This window comes from Peromyscus californicus, unplaced genomic scaffold (assembly GCF_007827085.1).
Source record: "Peromyscus californicus insignis strain IS unplaced genomic scaffold, ASM782708v3 Scaffold_3__1_contigs__length_106647218, whole genome shotgun sequence".
In the NCBI taxonomy this organism is placed as follows: Eukaryota; Metazoa; Chordata; class Mammalia; order Rodentia; family Cricetidae; genus Peromyscus; species Peromyscus californicus.
In genome coordinates, this window is record NW_026294551.1 from 19576615 (window position 1) to 19595369 (window position 18755).

The 18755-nt window shown below is 47.8% G+C and overlaps 1 protein-coding gene across 1 annotated transcript in view; it reads right to left on the minus strand.

Annotated features, from left to right (window-relative positions):
• Window positions 1-16581: 16581 nt before the first annotated feature.
• Hexim2 (HEXIM P-TEFb complex subunit 2) overlaps window positions 16582-18755 on the minus strand; it is a 28757-nt gene continuing 26583 nt past the window's right edge. The window contains exon 3 of the mRNA XM_052755801.1: window positions 16582-17217. The gene's annotated coding sequence lies outside the window, so the exon portion shown is untranslated. The remainder of the gene's footprint in view (window positions 17218-18755) is intronic.

The following is an 18755-nucleotide window of genomic DNA, read 5'->3' on the forward strand; positions in this document are numbered from 1 at the left end:
CCCGAGCGCAAGATTATCCAACCAATGAGCGCGCGCCTTGGAGACATACGGCAGCACTGTAGTGGTGGGACGTAAGGGTTGCGGGGGTCCCCCTCTGGGTCCCCGACTAAGGAGGTGGGAGCCCCCTTCCAGGTCCCCCACCTCTGTGTCTCTCTTCTTTGAGCCCAGAGATGAACTGAGGAAGGACCACAGGGAACCATCTGCAAACAGGTTGGAGGACACGGACCTAGGTCAATTGAGACCTAACCAGCTGTGACTATGCCAGCATCCTCCGTGGCTTTAAACCGGGCGGGGGGGGGGGGGGAACCAATGGGAAAAGAAGGTTGGAGAACCTGGGGACCACTGTGGTGGTGCCAAGGAGAAGCAGGGCATTAAGGAGGATTAAAGCCAGCTGCTTGGGAGAGGACTATGCACCGCAGAGGGGAGGACCATCTTGATTCTGTCACCATCAGGGACCTAGGCTGGCCTCTCTCCCCGAAGAATAAGAATCTTGGATATCTGATAGTTACAGAAAGATTTCTGTGACAGTGACCAGCAAAGGTAGGTATGGATGTCCTCATTTCAGTGATGGGGAAATGAGGAATAGAGAAGTTAAGGAACTTGTCCAAGGCCACACAGCTAGCAAGTGCAGAAACAGGCCTCTTCTGCCCCGTGTCCAAAATCTACACTGCCCTGGACTCTCATTCCTCTTATCTAGGGTGGGAGAGTGGAGAGGAGGCAGACCTTCGGGGCTCAAAGTCCAGCCTGAATTAGCTCCTCTAGTTACCCATTTAATTTGTGGGACTCTCAAGTTGGCCTCTCTCCGTACTGCCAGGCCATGGGATGGGGTGCCCCACACTGAGTGAGCCCTGGACTTTCTCTGTACCAGATCAGGGGCTCTAAGTGGTCACTTTGGATCATTCCCAGCTCTCATCCTCATACTCAGAGCCATTGACAAGGATTTCAGCAGAAACTGGGAAATTAATTATCCAATCATGAGGAACAGACACGAACCAGCCCCTTCCCCCAGAGCGACCTGATTTAAGCCTCTCCTGCCAAGGTCACCAGCATCCCTGGTATGTAAGAGATGCAGTCCCTATTCCGTGTTCTGAGCCGGGACTTCCAGGGTAGGTGAAACAGGGTCTTCTTGAGCCTGCTGAGATGGTGATCTGCCCGTGCCCACTGCCGTCCTTAGCCTTGCTTGCCCTTGGGCCTAGCCTGTAATAAGTGGCTGGGAGATCTTTTTGTTTGTTTATTAAAGGCTTTGCTTCCTGATTCTTCTATAGCTGTCTCTTTCAATTCATCAACAAATGTTTCCTTCGCCCCAGCTGTGTGCCCAGCTGTCTGCTTAGTGCTGGGGCTTCTGGGACCATTGAGGAGTCCCTAACCTTGTACCGCTCACAGCCTGGCAAGGAAGCAATTCAGTACATCTGGGAGAGTATCTGCCATGAAGTGCCCGTGGGAGCGGTGCCCATGCTTCCTCTTGCCCATCGCTACCACTTTGAGGGACACTGGGACTCTAATGCAGTCATTGCCAGCCTGTGTCCTCACTGCCAACCACCTCCCACCCAAAACCTGGTGGAAAGAAAGCTAAGCTAAAAAGGGCCTATTGTGTGGAAAATTACCCTATCAGCAAGCCTACACCGTCTCTCCTGATGACCAGAAACATGAGTTACCAAAGAGATCGATCAATTATTACCTATTAAATTTAGTTGGCTTGGCAGGAAGCGTCTTCCCAAATCATGGACCACCATGGAGGAAATTCTACCAGAAAGGCTTAGTTGTCAAGTTTGGGAACATGTTTCGGTAAGTCTGTGTTGCCCCCTTCTGTGAGCAGGTGGTATGACAGCCAAGACAGAGTGAAGCTGCGGTGATGGGTGGTCACAACCAGCGTGACATGTCGAGACAATTGTCACTTTGTCATCTCTAATGGAAGGGATATTCAGCCATTGGGACACTCAGAACTCAGGTGGCTGAGCATATATCCACAAGTAGTCAGTAGATGTCTCTTTAAAGAAAAGGGTAGGCTATGGATGTGCCTCCGTGGTAGAGTGCAAAGTGGTAGCGTGCACAGAGCCCTGGGTTCAAGCCTCACTACTGAAAGAGAAGAAAGGAGGAAAAGGAGAGCCTGGTGAACAAGCATGACGAAGCATGCCTGTAATCCCAGCACTCTGGGGCTGAGGCAGGAGAATAGTGAGTTCAACTAAGAAAAACTGAGCTATCTAGCAAACTCCTATCTCACAAATGAAAAAGGGAGCTGGGCGTAGTGGTGCATGCCTTGAATCTCAACACTTGGAAGGCAGAGGCAGGTGGATCTCGATGAGTTCAAGGTCAGCCTGGTCCACATAATGACCTACAGGCCAGCCAAGGCTACATGGTGAGAGACTGTCTGGACACTACCATCACCACTACCCCCCAAAAGAGAGTGCTGGTTGCTCTTCCAAAGGACCTGGGTTCGAGTGCCAACACCCACATGGTGCCTATCAGACATTTGTAACTCCGGTCCTAGGAATTCTGACCCCCTCTTCAGGCCTCCACCAGCACAGCATGCACATGGTGCACATTCATGCTGGCAAAACACCCACACACAAAATGATTTTTTAAAATAATAAGGTGGAGGCCCAGAAAGATGGCTCATCAGGTAAAGGTACCTTCTACATAAATCTGACCAGAGTTTGATCTCTGGAACTTACATAAAAGCATAAAAGAACCTATTCCACAAAGTTGTTCTCTGACCATCATACACTCCACGGCACATACACTCACATACACATATATAATAATGATTAATAGCCAGGCATGGGGGGCGCACACCTTTAATCCCAGCACTCAGGAGGCAGACACAGGGCTGATCTCTGTGAGTTCAAGGCCAGCCTGGTCTACAGAGTGAGTTCCAGGACGGCCAGTGCTGTTACACAGAGAAACCCTGTTTCAAAAATAATAACAATAATAATAATAATGATGATAATAATAAATGGTTAATAAAATATTTTTTAAATAAGGTGGAGAGAGGCAGAGGAAGACACTGGACATTACCTCTGGCCTCCACATGTACACACATGAGTATGCACACTTGCACACACATAGCTTAGTGTAACAGCACAAGCTTATAGTGCCAGCACTATGGAGTGGGAAGCACTGAAGAGTTGGTGTTCAGATCCAACATCAGCTGCATGGTGAGTTGGATGCCAGCTTGGGCTACATGATACCCTCACTTAAAACAGAAAGAAAAAGGGGGCTGGAGAGATGGCTCAGCGGTTAAGAGCACTGGCTGTTCTTGCAGAGGTCCTGAGTTCAATTCCCAGCAACCACAGGGTGGTTCACAACCATCTGTAATGAGATCTGGTGCCCTCTTCTGGCCTGCAAGCATGCATGTAGGCAGAACACTGTATACATAATAAATAAATAAATCTTAAAAAAAAAAAAAAAAACAGAAAGAAAAAGAACAATGTTACTGGATGTATCCTTGCAGAGGTGTTTGAATATTTGTGAACAATGTGTATTGTGTGTGTGTGTGTTGCTCCTACTTTCTATGCCTGCTTGTGCAAGGCATTTCTACTTCCTCCTGATGAACATTCAGGTTACATCAGTCCATTTTCTGGTTATTATTATAAATACTGAGCTCTCTGTCCCTCTCTCTTCCCTTTCTCCCTCTCCCTCCCCCTTTTCCCTCCTCCTTCCCTCCCTCCAAGACTGTTCTTGGACTCTCCATCCTCCACCAGCCTGCCTCAGCTTCCCAAGTGCTAGGATAACAGACATATGCCACCATGTCCTACCTGGACTTTAAAGTTTTTAATAAATATTCACTGAATTGCCCCCAAAAAAAGTATGACCACCTTGCAGCAGCAACAATGGATGAGTGTGGTAGCTTGAATGAGATTGGCCCCACAGGCTGGTATGTTTGAATCCTTGGTCTGCAGTTGCTGGAACTGTTTCAGAAAGACTAGGAGGTATGGCCCTGTTAGAGGAGGTGTGTCACTTTGGGTGGGCTTTCTCCAGCTATCCCTAAAGTTCTCTCTGCTTCCTGTCCGTGGATCTGGATGTGAGTTCAGCAGCTGCTGGAGCACAGTGCCTGCCAGCCCACTCCTATGCTCTCCACCCTGAGACTGGTGGATTCCTCTCCCTCTGGAATTGTAAGCCCGAGATAAACCCTTCTTCTGTAAGTTGCCTTGGTCATGGCGTTTTATCACAGCAATAGAAAAGTAACAGATACAATGAGGATGCCTGTTTCCTCACGTCTTCACAAACACCCTCTAATGGCGAGCATTCTGACTTTAGGTGAGGCCTCTCTGGAGGTCGTGGGATCCACTTCTTCCTCTAGACTGCAGGCTTTTCCAAGGCAGGGACCGTAGCTTTTCTATTCCTGCCTGTCAGTTTTTCTGTCAATTTGACACAAGTTAGAGTCGTTTGAGAAGAGAGACCTCAGCTAAGAAAATGCCTCCATTAGATTAGCCTGCAGGCAAGTCTGTGAGGCACTTTCTTGATCAGTGACTTCTGTGGGAGGGCCCAGCCTCAAAAAAAGAAGGAGGAGGAGAAAAAGAAAAGAAAGAAAATTACCTGTGCTATATCATCTTTCATCTAAGAAGTGAGGTACAAATGAGGATAAATATTTACATTTATTTGAATTTGCATAGAGGAAATAGTAACGATGGTGGCCTGTGAGTGCTAAGGAAAACAGAGAGGCAAGTCAGGGTGAGACTCAAACTCCCCAATGAATTTCCTTCTTTTTTTTTTTCTGTTTTTATTTTACGTGCATTAGTGTTTTGCAATGGGTTTTGGGTCCTCTGGAATTGGGGTTACAGACCCCAGAATGTCTTACTATATAATTTTGGTTGGTGAATCCTATGTGTTTATTGTCTATTCAAAAGCTAAAATTAAAAGCAAGTTGTGGGGGCTGGAGAGATGGTTCAGTAGTTAAGAGCACCTGCTGCTCCTGCAGAGGACCCAGGCTCAGTTCCCAGCACCCACATGGTGGCTCACAACTATGGGTAACTCCAAGGCCAGGGCATCCAGCCAGCGCCATCTTCTGGCCTCTGAGAGCACCACATGTACATGGTGCACATTCATACACGCAGGCAAAACATCCATATACCTAAAATGTAAAACATAAATCTTTAAAAAACAAAAGCAAGCTGTAGTCTGGGGAGGTGGCTCAGTAGCTAAGAGAGATTACTACATAAACATGAGCACTTGAGTTTGCAACTCAGTACCATAAAAATAAAAAATAAAAATAAAATAAAAAAAAAGCTGGGTATGTGTACACAAAGTTCAGTGCTAGGAGAGATGGGAAACAGAGTCTATGGGCTTGCTAGCCAGCTAGTCTATCACAAAACTTGCAAGCTCCAGCTTTGGACAGACCTTGTCTCAAGGGACTAAGGCATAAAATGATAGCTCCAGACACCTGACCTCCGCTGGCCTAACCCTGTGGACACAGAGGGAAGCATCCCACACGGGCATCACACAAAGCTAAAGGCACCAAGCATTCCGCACATGCCTGTAATCTCAGTACTTGGGAGGCTGACATGGAAGGATTGTGAAGGATGGTGAACTTGAGCCAGTCAGGGCTACAAAGCAAGAGTCTGTCTCAAAGAAAAAAAAAAAGAAAAAGAAAGACAGAAACACAAGCCAGAGCTGGGGGCCTAGGCTTGTAATCCCAGTATTTCAAGATGATGTAAAAGTTCAAGGCCTTTGGGGGGTGCTCCCCATGTTCCCCACTATGAGAAGCTATTGGCAGTTGATAGCTACTGAGAGGGGGAGACTCACTTCTGGGGGATCTTGTGACCTCTCGTAGGTTGCCCCAGACCCCCAGTGAATGGCTCTACACCCATGTGCTTAGGTCAGCACTAACTGGACTTGGGGGCTAATAAATGATAATAATAATAATAGACATGATGTTGGGACAGAGATGCCCATCTTGCTTGCCTCAGTCTGTATCAAGAAAATGGGGGACAGGGCCAATTATCATGTACATGTCTTTAATCCCAGCACTCAAAAAAAAAAAAAAAAGATGATGGGCTGGGGGTGGAGCCCAATAGTATACAGCATTTGCTTAGCATGCACAAGAGCTCCACCCACCCAACAACACAGAAGAGATTTAAATCACCTCCCTCTGAACTGGTAGATCAAGAAGAAAAAAAAAAACAAAAACAAAAAAACAAGCTTACGAACCTTTTCTTGGTTTTTTGTTTGTTTGAATTTTTACTTTTTTTGTATGAGTGTTTTGCCTGAATGTCTGTGTGTGAATCACTTATGTGTCTGGTGTCTGCAGAGATCAGAAGGTATTAGGTCTCCTGGGACAGGAGTTAAGGGTGGTTTGAGCTAGTATGTGGGTGCTGGGAATTGAATTCCGGGCCTCTTGCAAGAACAGTCAAATCTTTTTTTTTTTAAATATAAATTTTAATAATACAGGCTGACCTCGAACTCGTGATCCTCCTGCCTCCGCCTCCTTCAGCAAATCCTACCTGCACAGTCAAATCTTAACCACTGAGCTATCCCCCATTCCATTCCTTCCTTCCCGCTCCCCTTTCCTTCCTTTTTTAAGCAGGGTCTCACTGTGTATCCCAGACTGTCCTCAAACTTTCCAGTCTCAGCCTTCCAAGTGGGACTATCTGCAGATGCTGCCACCACACCCCATTCAACACCAAATCCTAACCTTATATTAAATGTCTTAGCCTCTGAAACAGTCACCTGCAGAGACATGTGGCACATCTTTCTCAGTGGCACATCTCACACTTGCCATCCTCCTGCCTCAGTCTCCTGAGTGCAGAGATTACAGGTGTGCACCACTCATCTGTCTTAATCAGCTCTGCCAATGCAGTCAGAATAGGAAAATTGGGTTAATCCTTTCAGAACCCCGAATCCCACACAAACTAGTGCAGAGAGGCCCTGTCTTATGGCCTGCCAAATGCTCAGCCACCGGGCTAAGTGAAGAAGGAGGGCTGAGGGTCATGTGTCGTGTACTTGGCATACACTGAAGGGTTAATGAATGAGGAATGAACCTCTATGGAAGACCTGCGGCATGGAAGCATCTCATTAACATAGTCCGCAGAGTAACAGGCAAAGGCTGCTAAATTAACACTCACTCTGGTTTGAATGAGTTCCCCAAAGGTCACGTGTTGGAAACTTAATCTTGGGCACAACTTTGGGAAGTGAGACTGCAAGGGTCGGTTAAAAGAGACTCCTCACAAAGAGATCAATGTCATCATCGCAGTAACAGGCTCCTGTTGAGAGGGCGAGTTCCACCCCCTGTGTACGCTCTTGCCACGGGTGACTCCCCCCTCATTGTAATAAGGCGTCACCCGGGTCAGCCGTCACTGTTGAAGCACCCATCTCCAGATCCGTAATAAATAAATTTCATTTCTTTATAAATGACCCAGCCTTGGGTGTTCTGTTATAGCAACCCAAAACAATAAGGCAGCCCCATTGTGTACAGATGGGAGAACTTGGGCCCAGGGAGACTGGGTAACTTGTCCAAAGTCAAGAAAATGGTAGATCAGAGACAGGAATGGAGAGACAGGGAAGAAACAGACAAGGGCCAGGCATGGTGACACATGTCTTTAATCCCTGCACTCAGGAAGCAAAGGATCTTTGTGAATTCAAGGTCAGCCTGGTCTACATAGAGAGACCCTGTCTCAAAAAAAAAGAAAGAAAGAAAGAAAGAAAGAAAGAAAGAAAGAAAGAAAGAAAGAAAGAAAGAAAGAAAGAAAGAAAGAAAGAAAGAAAGAAAGAAAGAAAGAAAAGAAAGTAGCCCAGGGCTCTGTGCCACAGGGATCACTGAGGCTAACTTCAGACCCACTCCTCACATACGTGTGGGCCCAGGGGCCTCTGAGCAGGGAACCCTTAGGCATCCAGGTGCCGAGGATAGCCTACTCCTATGTTATCCAATATGGTAGCCACTGGCTCCTGCATGGTTTGCATAGCTCGGGGAACAGACCTGACGGGGTAGTGAGGGAATGAAGAAACACGGATGGACACACAGAAAAGCTGAGGGCGAGAGAACTGGGCTCTTTGAGGCAGAATCTGAAGCACCTTGGAAGCGCTGCATATTTATTATGTAGAGCTGAACAGAGAGGCGGGGTAACTGCACAACGATAAACAAGGAGGTGGGGTTTATGGTCAACAGCTGAATCAAGGACATAGGTTTAGCTAATCTCAGTAGGAGCAGCCCGTGAGGGGAGGAGCCCGTGAGGGGGAGGAGCCCGTGAGGGGAGGAGCCCGTGAGGGGGAGGAGCCTCTGGGAGGAGCAGTCTTCAGGCAGTAATTTTTTTTGGTAGGGGGCGGAGATAATGGTGGACATTTCCTGCACACCCTATCAACACCCACTCATGAACAAGAAGGGTCTCAGGAGAGGGTCCTTGCCATGGCAGCGCCCAAGTCAACAGCACCCACTCACTCAGGACTTCACATACTCAGGGCTTCCTCCATTCCCCACAACTAGGCCACGTGTGATTATTGAAATTTTTAAAGATTATTTATTTTGTGAGTATGAGCATTTTACCTGAATGTATATATGTATACCATATGTGTGTCTAGAGCTCAGGAGACTAGAAGAGGCCTTTGGATCCTCTGGAACTGGAGTGACAGATGGTCGTGAACCACCATGTGGGTGCAGGGAGCTAAACCCGGGTCCTCTGCAAGAGCAAGTGCTCTTAGCCATTGAGCCATCTCTCTAGCCCCTGGCTATTGAAATATGAATGAATCAAATGAAATAAAACTTAAAATTCAATTCTTCGGCCACTCTATGTCACATTTTAAGTGCTCAACAGCCCCGCTGGCTAGTGGTACCATACTAGACAGGGCAGATAGAAACCATTTCCATCACCCAAGGAGCTTCTGCCGAAGTCCCAAGGGATAGCACAGGCCTAGGATCCTGGCACTTGGCAACAGGAGGATAAAGAGTTCATCTTCAGTTACATCGTGAATTTAAGGCCAGTCTGGACTGTAATAGCATGGAATCCAGTCCTCTTCCTCACCCCCCCCAAAAAAAACCCCAAATGAATAAATTCTGTTGGGTACTGGTGGTCTAGCAGGTGAAGCAGGATGCCTAGGGACTACTTACTTATGGGGAAGGACACCGTCGGGAGAACCAAGAGTGGTACTTTCCTACCTTGCTGTTTAAGGGCAGAGTACACCTAGGCGGTTGGGACGGCTTCACGGTAAGAATGACTTTGACCGAGTAGTGGTGGGTCAGGAAAGAGATTGGCGATTTCAGGGGAAAGAGCACATGAAGAGCACGGTGGAAATGGCCTGCTGGGAGAAACACCACATCTGAGATGACCAGAATGAGGGGTGTGGAGCTAAAGAGGAAGAGTGGGAATCTGGGTCCGGCAGGATCCGGACGGCCTCAGGCAACATACTAAGGACACAAAACGGCCCTGGCGATTGATGGGGTCGGAAGGGGCAGGAAGGGCAAGATCAGCCACATCAGATCATCATGTTAGAAGCAAAAGCAAGAACTGGAAGGAAGCTGGGTGCGTAGCACACGCCTTTAGTCCCAGCACCTGGGAGGCAGAGGCAGGAGGATTTCTGTGAGTTTGAGGCCAGTCTTGTCTACAATGTGAGCTCCAGGACAACCAAGCTAAAGAGACTGGGGTGTACTCAGTGGTAGAGCACTTGCTAGCCTGCACGAAGTCCTGAGTTCGATCTACTCCAGCCCCAAGTTCTGCAGGCAAAAAGGTAAAACAGTGCCGGGCGGTGGTGGCGCACGCCTTTAATCCCAGCACTCGGGAGGCAGAGGCAGGCGGATCTCTGTGAGTTCGAGGCCAGCCTGGTCTCCAAAGCGAGTACCAGGAAAGGCGCAAAGCTACACAGAGAAACCCTGTCTCGAAAAACAAAAACAAAAAAAAAAAAAAAAAAAAAAAAGGTAAAACAGCTATCCCAACCAGGGATCTTCCGATCCTGTTAGAGATTTTAGTCTGGTGTTTCCCAGCCAGAGCTGGCTAGAACCAGCAGTGTCCCGGGAGCACAGGGCAGAATGAGGGAGGGGCACAGGTGGCCGGAAAGGCAGAGTCCCGCCGCTTCAGAACATTCCTTCCTAGGCTGCCGACATTTTCTGATCTGACAGCTGGAGTGGCCAGGGACCCAGGCCAGGAGTGACTCACCCACGGGCTCCCAGGGCTGTGGGGGAGGCCTGCCCTGCAGTGAGGGCCCGCTCAGCAGGTGGCGCTGTTGAGTCGGCACTGGCAGAACCTGACTGAGCTCCACGGGGACCTGGAGCCGGTCAGCCCTTGGATTTTTCTTCCAGAACTCTGGGCCCAGGAGCTGTGAGTGGCCTCGCTCATCCTCGCCCGGACCTGGCTTCCGGCTCTCAGCTTTCCTATGCCTTCGCTCCCTACCGTGGATGCCCCAAGGCCACCAACCCTTCCCATGATGCCAAGAGAAGGGCAGGAGGTGTCGTGGGCAGGCTTCATTCAGTTCCTGGCCCTAGAGTCTAAGTAGCAAATTAATCTTCCCTTTCCCTCCGCCCTATCCTCCCCCTCCCTCCTCCCTCCTCCCTCTCCTCCTCCTGGGCAGCTCTATCTAGTCGTTCAAAACAAACATGTTTTCAGCCCATCCCACGCCTGCCCTGCTGGGGCCTATTCAGAGTTTTAAGTCCTGGGCTCCAGTTCCTTCTGCAGGATCCAGGGGGCAGGGTAGCGATGTAAAGGGTTGACAGGCAGGTCTAGGTGCGGGGGTGGAGGAGGGGCTGGCAATGCCCTCAGCCTTCCTGCGGTCTCCAGAGCAAGGGACGGTTCATTTCAGTGCTTTGCTGGCCTACCCACATTCAGGTGAAGGGGACCGAGTCCACCCACCCCTTGCCTCCAGGAAGGACTGGCCGTTCCCCACCCTTCTGAGTTTTCCCTCGGACATTTACCCGATGCTAGCAGGCCCGGCAAATCTAGACTGCGACCATCAAAGGTGCCATTCATTATCATCTGGTGACTTGTCCAAAGGTCCATTTCCACCCTGTGCTTCTCAGTGACACCTCCCAACATAGTGGGCTCTTCGTTCCTCTTTGGGATCAGGGTCCACCTGGGATAAAATTCCTTTACTGGATTTCTCTTACCAGTTCCAGTGTCTGTCTTCCTGGGACCTCACTTCTACCAGACTGGGGGACAGGAAGGCCAGGGCCATGCAATCGGCTCACGCTGTGTTCTTAAAGAAATTCATTTTTGCTCTTGTTGTGGTTTTGTTTTGTTTTTCCAGACAGAGTTTTGTTTTGTAGCCTTGGCTGTCCTGGAACTCACTGTAGACCAGGCTGGCCTTGAATCCATTGAGATCCGGAGACCCACCTGACTCTGCCTCTGCCTCTGCCTCTGGGATTAAAGGTATGCACCACCATCACCCGGCTCTTAAAGTCTTTAGGTGGCAGAATTTGCCCTTAGCATTTGAGGCTCCTGAGCAGGGGAGGGAGATGGGAGGGAAGGAAAATGGAGAGAGGTGGTAAGAAGGAAGGAGAGATTATTTTTTGACTTCGGAGTCAGTTTCTCATGTATAAAACACAGTTAACATAAATATACTGGGGCAAGGTAGCGGTGGTTTTTAATCCCAGCACCTAGGAGGCAGGGACAGGCAGATGTTTGTGAGTTCAAGGCTAGCCTGGTCTACACAGTGAATTCTGGGCCAGCCAAGGGCTACAGAGAGAGAGCCTGACAAAGCAAACAAGGAAAATCCAGGTAAGGGCAGCTCCTTCCTAATGGAGCTGGTATGAGAGGAAAATAAAGATGCATCTCACGCACTTAGACAATACTTCTCACTAGTTTCTTGTTTGTTTGTTTGGGTTTCTTTGACACAAGTCGTACACAGTCTAAGCTATCTTCAAACCACTATGTAGTTCAGGCTGGCCTTCAACTTCTGATCCTCCTGTCTCCACTCACCTAGGAAGTGCTGGGATAGTGGGTGTGCACCATTATGCCTGGCTTTCCAACAAACTTAACTTTTAAAAAGTAAGGAAAACAAGTAACCAGGCCAGGTGTTGACGGCATGTGCCCATAGTCTTCCTATAGTCTCAACATTTAGGCAAGAAGATGGAGCGTTCAAAGGCAGCCTGAACTACATAGCAAAATAAAGTCTTGTGGATTTTTGTTGTTTGCGTTTGTTATTTGTTTTGAGACAGGATCTCACTCTAACCTTGACTAGCCTGGAACCACTATGGAGACCAGGCTGGCCTCAGACTCAGAGATCTGCCTACCTCAGCTTCCCAAATGCTGGGATTAAAGATGTGCACAACCACGCCTGGAGTTTTAATTTTTTATTTATTCTTACTGTGTGTATGTACATGGTATACATGTGAACGTAGGTGCATGCACGCCATGCCCGAGTGTGGAGATCAGAGGACAACTTTGTGGGGTCACCTCTCTTCCTCCACTCTAGTCGTCAGGCCGGAAAACAGGGCCAGCACCTTATCTCATGAGTCATCACTGGCCCCATGCTGTGGTTTGAAGGTGACATGTCCACACAGGCTCATGTGTACACAGACTCCTGTGTAGACAGGTTTGGTTCTCCACCGGTGGGTGCTTTTGGATTTGGCAGCCGCTTTAGGAGGTGAATTCTAGCTAAGGCAAGTCAGTTACTAGGTGTATGTTTCGAAGATTATTCCTGGACCCTGATTCTATCTTGCTTTCTGCTTCCTGTTGGACTTTAGGTAAACAGCTACCTCCGCCACCGCCTCCCCCTCCTCCTTCTCCCCCTCCTCCTTCTCCCCCTCCTTCTCCCCCCCTCCTCCTCCTCTCCCCCTCCTCTTCTCCCACCAGCACCTCAATGTTCTGCACCCCCTAGGCCCAGAATCAACAGAGCCAAGAATAATGGACCAAGATCTCTGGAACCATGAACCAAAATAAAGAATTCTGCCCTTGAAGCTATTTTTCTCATGTGTTTATCACGGCCAGCGCCAAAATAACTGACACAGGAGGAAATGAAGACAACCAAAAAGTAATAAAAGTGTCTACAGCTGGGGATGTAGCTCAGTGGCAGAATGCTTGCCTAGCATGCATAAAGCCCCGGGTTCGATTCCCACCATGCATAAACTGGGCATGGTGGCACACGGTACTGTGTTATGATAGATTACATGCCTGTAATACCAGCATGTGGAAAGTAGGAGAAGGAAGATCAAAAATTTAAAGCCTTCCTTAGCTACATAGGAAGTTCCAGGTCAGCCTGAGCTGCAAGAGATTCTGTCTTGGCTGGGTGGTGGTGGCGCATGCCTTTAATTCCAGCACTCGGGAGGCAGAGGCAGGCGGATCTCTGTGAGTTCGAGGCCAGCCTGGTCTACAGAGTGAGATCAGGACAGGCACCAAAACTACACAGAGAAACCCTGTCTCGAAAAAAAGAAAAAAGAAAAGAAAAAAGAGAGAGAGATATTCTGTCTCATTAATTAGTCAATGAAATGTTGGCTAGATGTTGTAGTCCACACCTTTAGTCCCAGCACTCCAGAGGCAGAGACAAGAGGGTCTCTGAGCTGCAGGCCGCCCAAGGCTGCATAGTGAGGGGGGAGGTGTGGGGCAGGGGGATCTGGAGAGATGGCTCAGCATTTAAGAATACTTAATTGTTCTTCCAGAGGACCTGAGTTGGATCTCAGCACCCGCATCTGGCAGCTCACAACATCCTGTAACTCCAAGGGATCTAACGCCTCTGACCTCTGAAAGAACCTGCACATACATGCTACACATATAAACTCATGAAGACACATAAATAAAAATAATTTTTAAGTCTATCATACAGAAATCTGAGTTTGGGCTTTAGTGAGAGCCTGAGAAATGGGGGAGATGGGGATAGAGAAAAGAAAAAGGGTAAAAAAAGGAAGTCCATCCCCAGCACCCACATAGTGGCTCACAACCATCTGTAACTCCAGTTCCAGGGGAGCCAACACCTTTTGACTTCCATGGGCATGTGGTACACATACACACATGCAGGCAAAACATTCATACACATAAAATAAATATGTCTTTTTTAAAAAGAAAGAAGAGCAGACAGCACTGAGTTTTGGATGGGATGAGAAGCAAAGAGTTCTTATGCTCAGCTGGCGAGGCTGCAGGCTGTGGAGCAGTTTCTGTTGTGGTTGAACATATGTATGTAGAGACAGAAAGACCCAAAATTCAACCAGATACAAGCCCAAGAGGGAAGCGGACATGAGAACCAGAAAAGGAATGTTTGCAGTTGCCCATCTTAATAAACTAACCAGTCAGAACCCACATCTCCAGTCCCCGCAAAGTAACTAAACATACTTACATTTTTTGTTTGCTTTTTGAGACAGTATCTCTCTGTGTAGCCTTACTGGCCTGGAACTCACTATGTGGACCAGGCAGGCTTTGAACTCACAGAAATGTACCTGCCTCGGCTTACCAAGTGTTACATTAGAAGTGTATGCCACCATTCCAGGCTCACACTTATTATTTGACATTCTTAATGTACTCATGATATGTTTGTGTGTGTGTGTGTGTGTGTGTGTGTGTGTGTGTGTGTGTGTGTGTGTATACAGCAGCACTTGTGTAGACGGTTCAGAGGACAACTTGTGGGATTTGGGTCTCTCCTTTCATCATGTGGGTCTCAGGGTTCGAACTCAGGTCACCAGGCTTGGTGAGCCTTTACCCAATGAGCCATTTAGCACGCTCAAACAAATATGTTTTAGCACAGTCATATAATAGAGTACTATACAGCAATGAAAACGAATGGACTACTGATCTTTATGACAAGGAAAAATGTCACAAACAACACTGAAGGAAAGAAAAGGCACAAAAGATAGAAATGCCTTGTTTATTTTCACAGGGGGTTCCAAAACAGCCAACTAATCTACGTCAGAGGTCAGCATGCAGGTTATCTTTGGGACCCAGTGATGAAGGGCAGGCTTGGAATGTTCTAGATGCTGACACTGTTTCTTCATCGGGAATAGTGACACCAGTGTATAGGCTTGGAAGCTCTACAGGTGACTTAGAATTGTTTATATTGAAGGTATATTTCTTTCTCTTTATGTGCATGTCAGTAAAGTGTCTGCCCCGAAAACATGAGAACCTGAATTCAATCCCCAACACCCACACTAAACACGATGATAGGTACAGGCCTGTACCTATCATCGCAGAAGTCAACAGGTAGAGACAGGAGGGTACCTAAGGCTTGCTGCCCAGCTGAGTCAGTGAGCTTCAGGTTCCATGTGTTTGTACACACATGTGCAGATACCTCCACCATATATAAACAGCACACACAAAGAATCAAGTTACATGTATCATGCAGGTAAGTTTTAAGAGGAGGGGGAGTTTTATAAGTTTGTTTGTTTGTTTGTTTATTGTTACTATAGTTTTATTGTTTTTTTGAAACAGGGTCTCCAGCTGGCCTGGAACTCCCTATAGAGACCATGCTGGCCTCAGACTCACAGCTTGCCTCAGACTCACAGCTTGCCTCTGACTCTCCAGTGCTAGTACTAAAAGTGTGTGCCACCACACCAAGCAAATTTTGGTGTTTTGAGACCGGATCCCATTATGTGGCCCCAGGCTGTCCGTGAACTCAGTGGTCCCCCTGTGTGGGTGCTGGTGTTATAGACAAGAACGCTAGCTTTACCAGCTTTGCTAAATCTAGATATTTCTTATCATTGTGTTCATTTTGTTTTCCTGAATACTTGATATTTTTCTGATTAATGTATTTCATAATTAAAGGATTTTTAGCTAGGCATGGTGTTAGAGACCTGTGATTTCAGCTACTTAGGAGACTGAGGCAGAAGGATCACAAACTCAAGGCTTCTAACAAAAAGTGTGTGTGTGAGTGTGGGGGGGGGATGTCCTGCCCTACCGCTCTCTGCCTGAGTCTCTTGAGACAGGGTCTCTCACTGAACCTAGGCTGGGTGGCCAGCAAGCCCCAGTGATCCCCCAGTCTCCCCCTTCCCCACAGGCCTGGGGTTACAGGTGCATGAGACCACACCTAGCTTTTTTTTTTTTTTTTGTGGGTTCTGGGGATTTGAACTCAGGTTCTCATGCTTGGACAGTAAGCACTTTTGCCCACTGAGCCGTCTCCCCAGCTGGGAGAGTCTCTCTCTCTCTCTCTCTCTCTCTCTCTCTCTCTCTCTCTCTCTCTCTCTCTCTCACACACACACACACACACACACACACACACACACTTTTTGTTAGAAGCCTTGAGTTTGTGATCCTTCTGCCTCAGTCTCCTAAGTAGCTGAAATTACAGGTCTCTAACACCATGCCTAGCTAAAAATCCTTTAATTATGAAATACATTAATCAGAAAAATATCAAGTATTCAGGAAAACAAAATGAACACAATGATAAGAAATATCTAGATTTAGCAAAGCTGGTAAAGCTAGCGTTCTTGTCTATAACACCAGCACCCACACAGGGGGACCACTGAGTTCATGGACAGCCTGGGGCCATATAATGGGATCCGGTCTCAAAACACCAAAATTTGCTTGGTGTGGTGGCACACACTTTTAGTACTAGCACTGGAGAGTCAGAGGCAAGCTGTGAGTCTGAGGCAAGCTGTGAGTCTGAGGCCAGCATGGTCTCTATAGGGAGTTCCAGGCCAGCTGGAGACCCTGTTTCAAAAAACAACAAAACTATAGTAACAATAAATAAATAAATAAATAAATAAATAAATAAATAAATAAATAAATAAATAAAACTCCCCCTCCTCATAAAACTTACCTGTATGATACATGTAACTTGATTCTTTGTGTGTGCTGTGTATATACGGTGAAGGTATCTGCACATGTGTGCACAAACACATGCTGAGGCCTGAGGTCAAGCTCAGATGTCATTCTCATGGTGTTCTCTACCTTACCTTTTAAGGCAGAGTCTCTCACTGGCCTGGAGCTCCCTAGAAGGTTAGGCTGGCTGACTAGAGAGCCCCAGGGATCCACCGGCTCCACCTCCCCAGTGCTGGGATTACAAGCACAGATCACCATGCCTGGCTTCAATTTATATATTTATTATTATTAGTGTGTTCTGTATGTATATGCACATGCGCATACAAAGTACAACTTTTTCACTGTAAACACTTTGTTGACCAAACTGTCTTCCCAGTTCCAGTTCCCCTGCTTTATTTTTTGAGACCCTGTTTCATGTAGCTCAGGCTGGCCTGGAACTCTCTATGTAGCTGAGGACAGCCTTGAATTCCTGATCATCTTCGGCCTCCTGAGTGCTGGGTGTATAGTATATGTCACCAAGCCAGGTTGTAACTGGATTCTTCTGTCTCATCGTGGGACAGAAATGGAGGCTCTCTGAGCCACAAGCTCATGAAAATGGGGTGTAGCATAGATGTGCACGCTGCAAGAGATACAACGAGCAAGCGTCAGCACACTGTCTTTGTGAGCAGCGAAGCCACTAATTATAAGCACATTTTGTCTGCTATTGGGTCCCCAAGTGGGATGCAGCCTCTGAGAAAAGCACTCCCCACCACTCAAAACCCATCGAAGCATGCCCAGCTCTGAGGCATGCCCAGCTCTGAGGCATGCCCAGCTCTGAGGCAGAGGGGCTTCAGGGAATGCAAATGGCAGCTGCCTGAGCTGCAGTCAGAGAGGGAGCTGCCTGCCCGGCATGCTCAAGGTTTCACGGGCTTTGAGGCTCTTACTTCTGTAGAGAAGAGGGAAAACAGGTCTTATTTCTGAGGCAGCTGAGGAGTTGATAGACCTCAGAGCAAGTAGCTGGAGGGTTGTGAACAGTGCCACGGCCAGTGGGAGCTGTGGGAAGTCCACTACGGCACGACTGTCTGCAGAGCAAGTCTTAGGCCCTCGTTGACAGGCATGAAGGTGAGGTCTGCAACCAGCTAGAGCACCCAAGCCAACCCTCTGCGTCTGTCCTCTTGGCACCAGCAACCTCCCTACCAGGCTGAAATCAATGAAACCATTCCTCAGTCACTCACTTATTAGTTCCTCATTCCCTCCTTTATCAATCCCATATTTAAAAAATAAGCCTATCTGTAGCCATGCATGACAGTACATGCCTGTCACTCCAGCTCTTGCAAGGTAGAGGCAAGAGGATCAGGAGTTCAAGGTCATCTTTTGACACACAGCAAATTTGAGATCAGCCTGTGATACCAGAGAACTTCTCTCAATAGTCTATTCATGGGGCAGTGGTGGCACTTGCCTTTAATCCCAGCACTCTGGAGGCAGAAGCAGGTGGATCTCTGAGTTAGAGGTCAGCCTAATCCATAGAGAGTTCCAGGACAGCCAGGAGAAATCCTTTCTCAACACCCCACCCCTGCCACTGCAAAAAAAGTTTAAAAGGTCTCTTTGTGGGCAATGAGACAGCTCAGTGGGGAAAGGCGCTTGTTGCCGAGGCTGACCAAGGCAGACTCTCAGTATTCACACGATAGAAGAGAACTGATCCCAATCTTGGCCTCTCACCTCATGTGTGCGCAGTGACACATGTATGCCACCCCTACACACACACACACAAATTAAAAACTGTAAAGATGTATTTTATTATTTCATTCTGTGTATTGGGGGGGGGTGGCAGAGAAGGATTTTGGATCCCCTGGGGCTGAAGTTACAGATAGCGTTGAGTCACCCAGTGGGTGCTGGAACCCAAATTTGGGTCCTCTAGAAGAGCAGTAAGTGTTCTTAACCATTGAGCCGTCTCGAAGAAATCTTTGTAAGCAAAAAGAAGACAAACAACAGCAACTCTATTTGTATCAGCCTCTGTGTGAGACTCTGTGAGACAACAAAAACACACGAAGGGAGGGATTTTACACTCAGGATCTCCCTCAGGAGAACAGATCACTAAGACTGCCTGTCATCCAGGCAATACTGAAGGGATATACCAACCAGGCCCCAGAAGAGGGTAGGTTGATGCTCATCCACTTC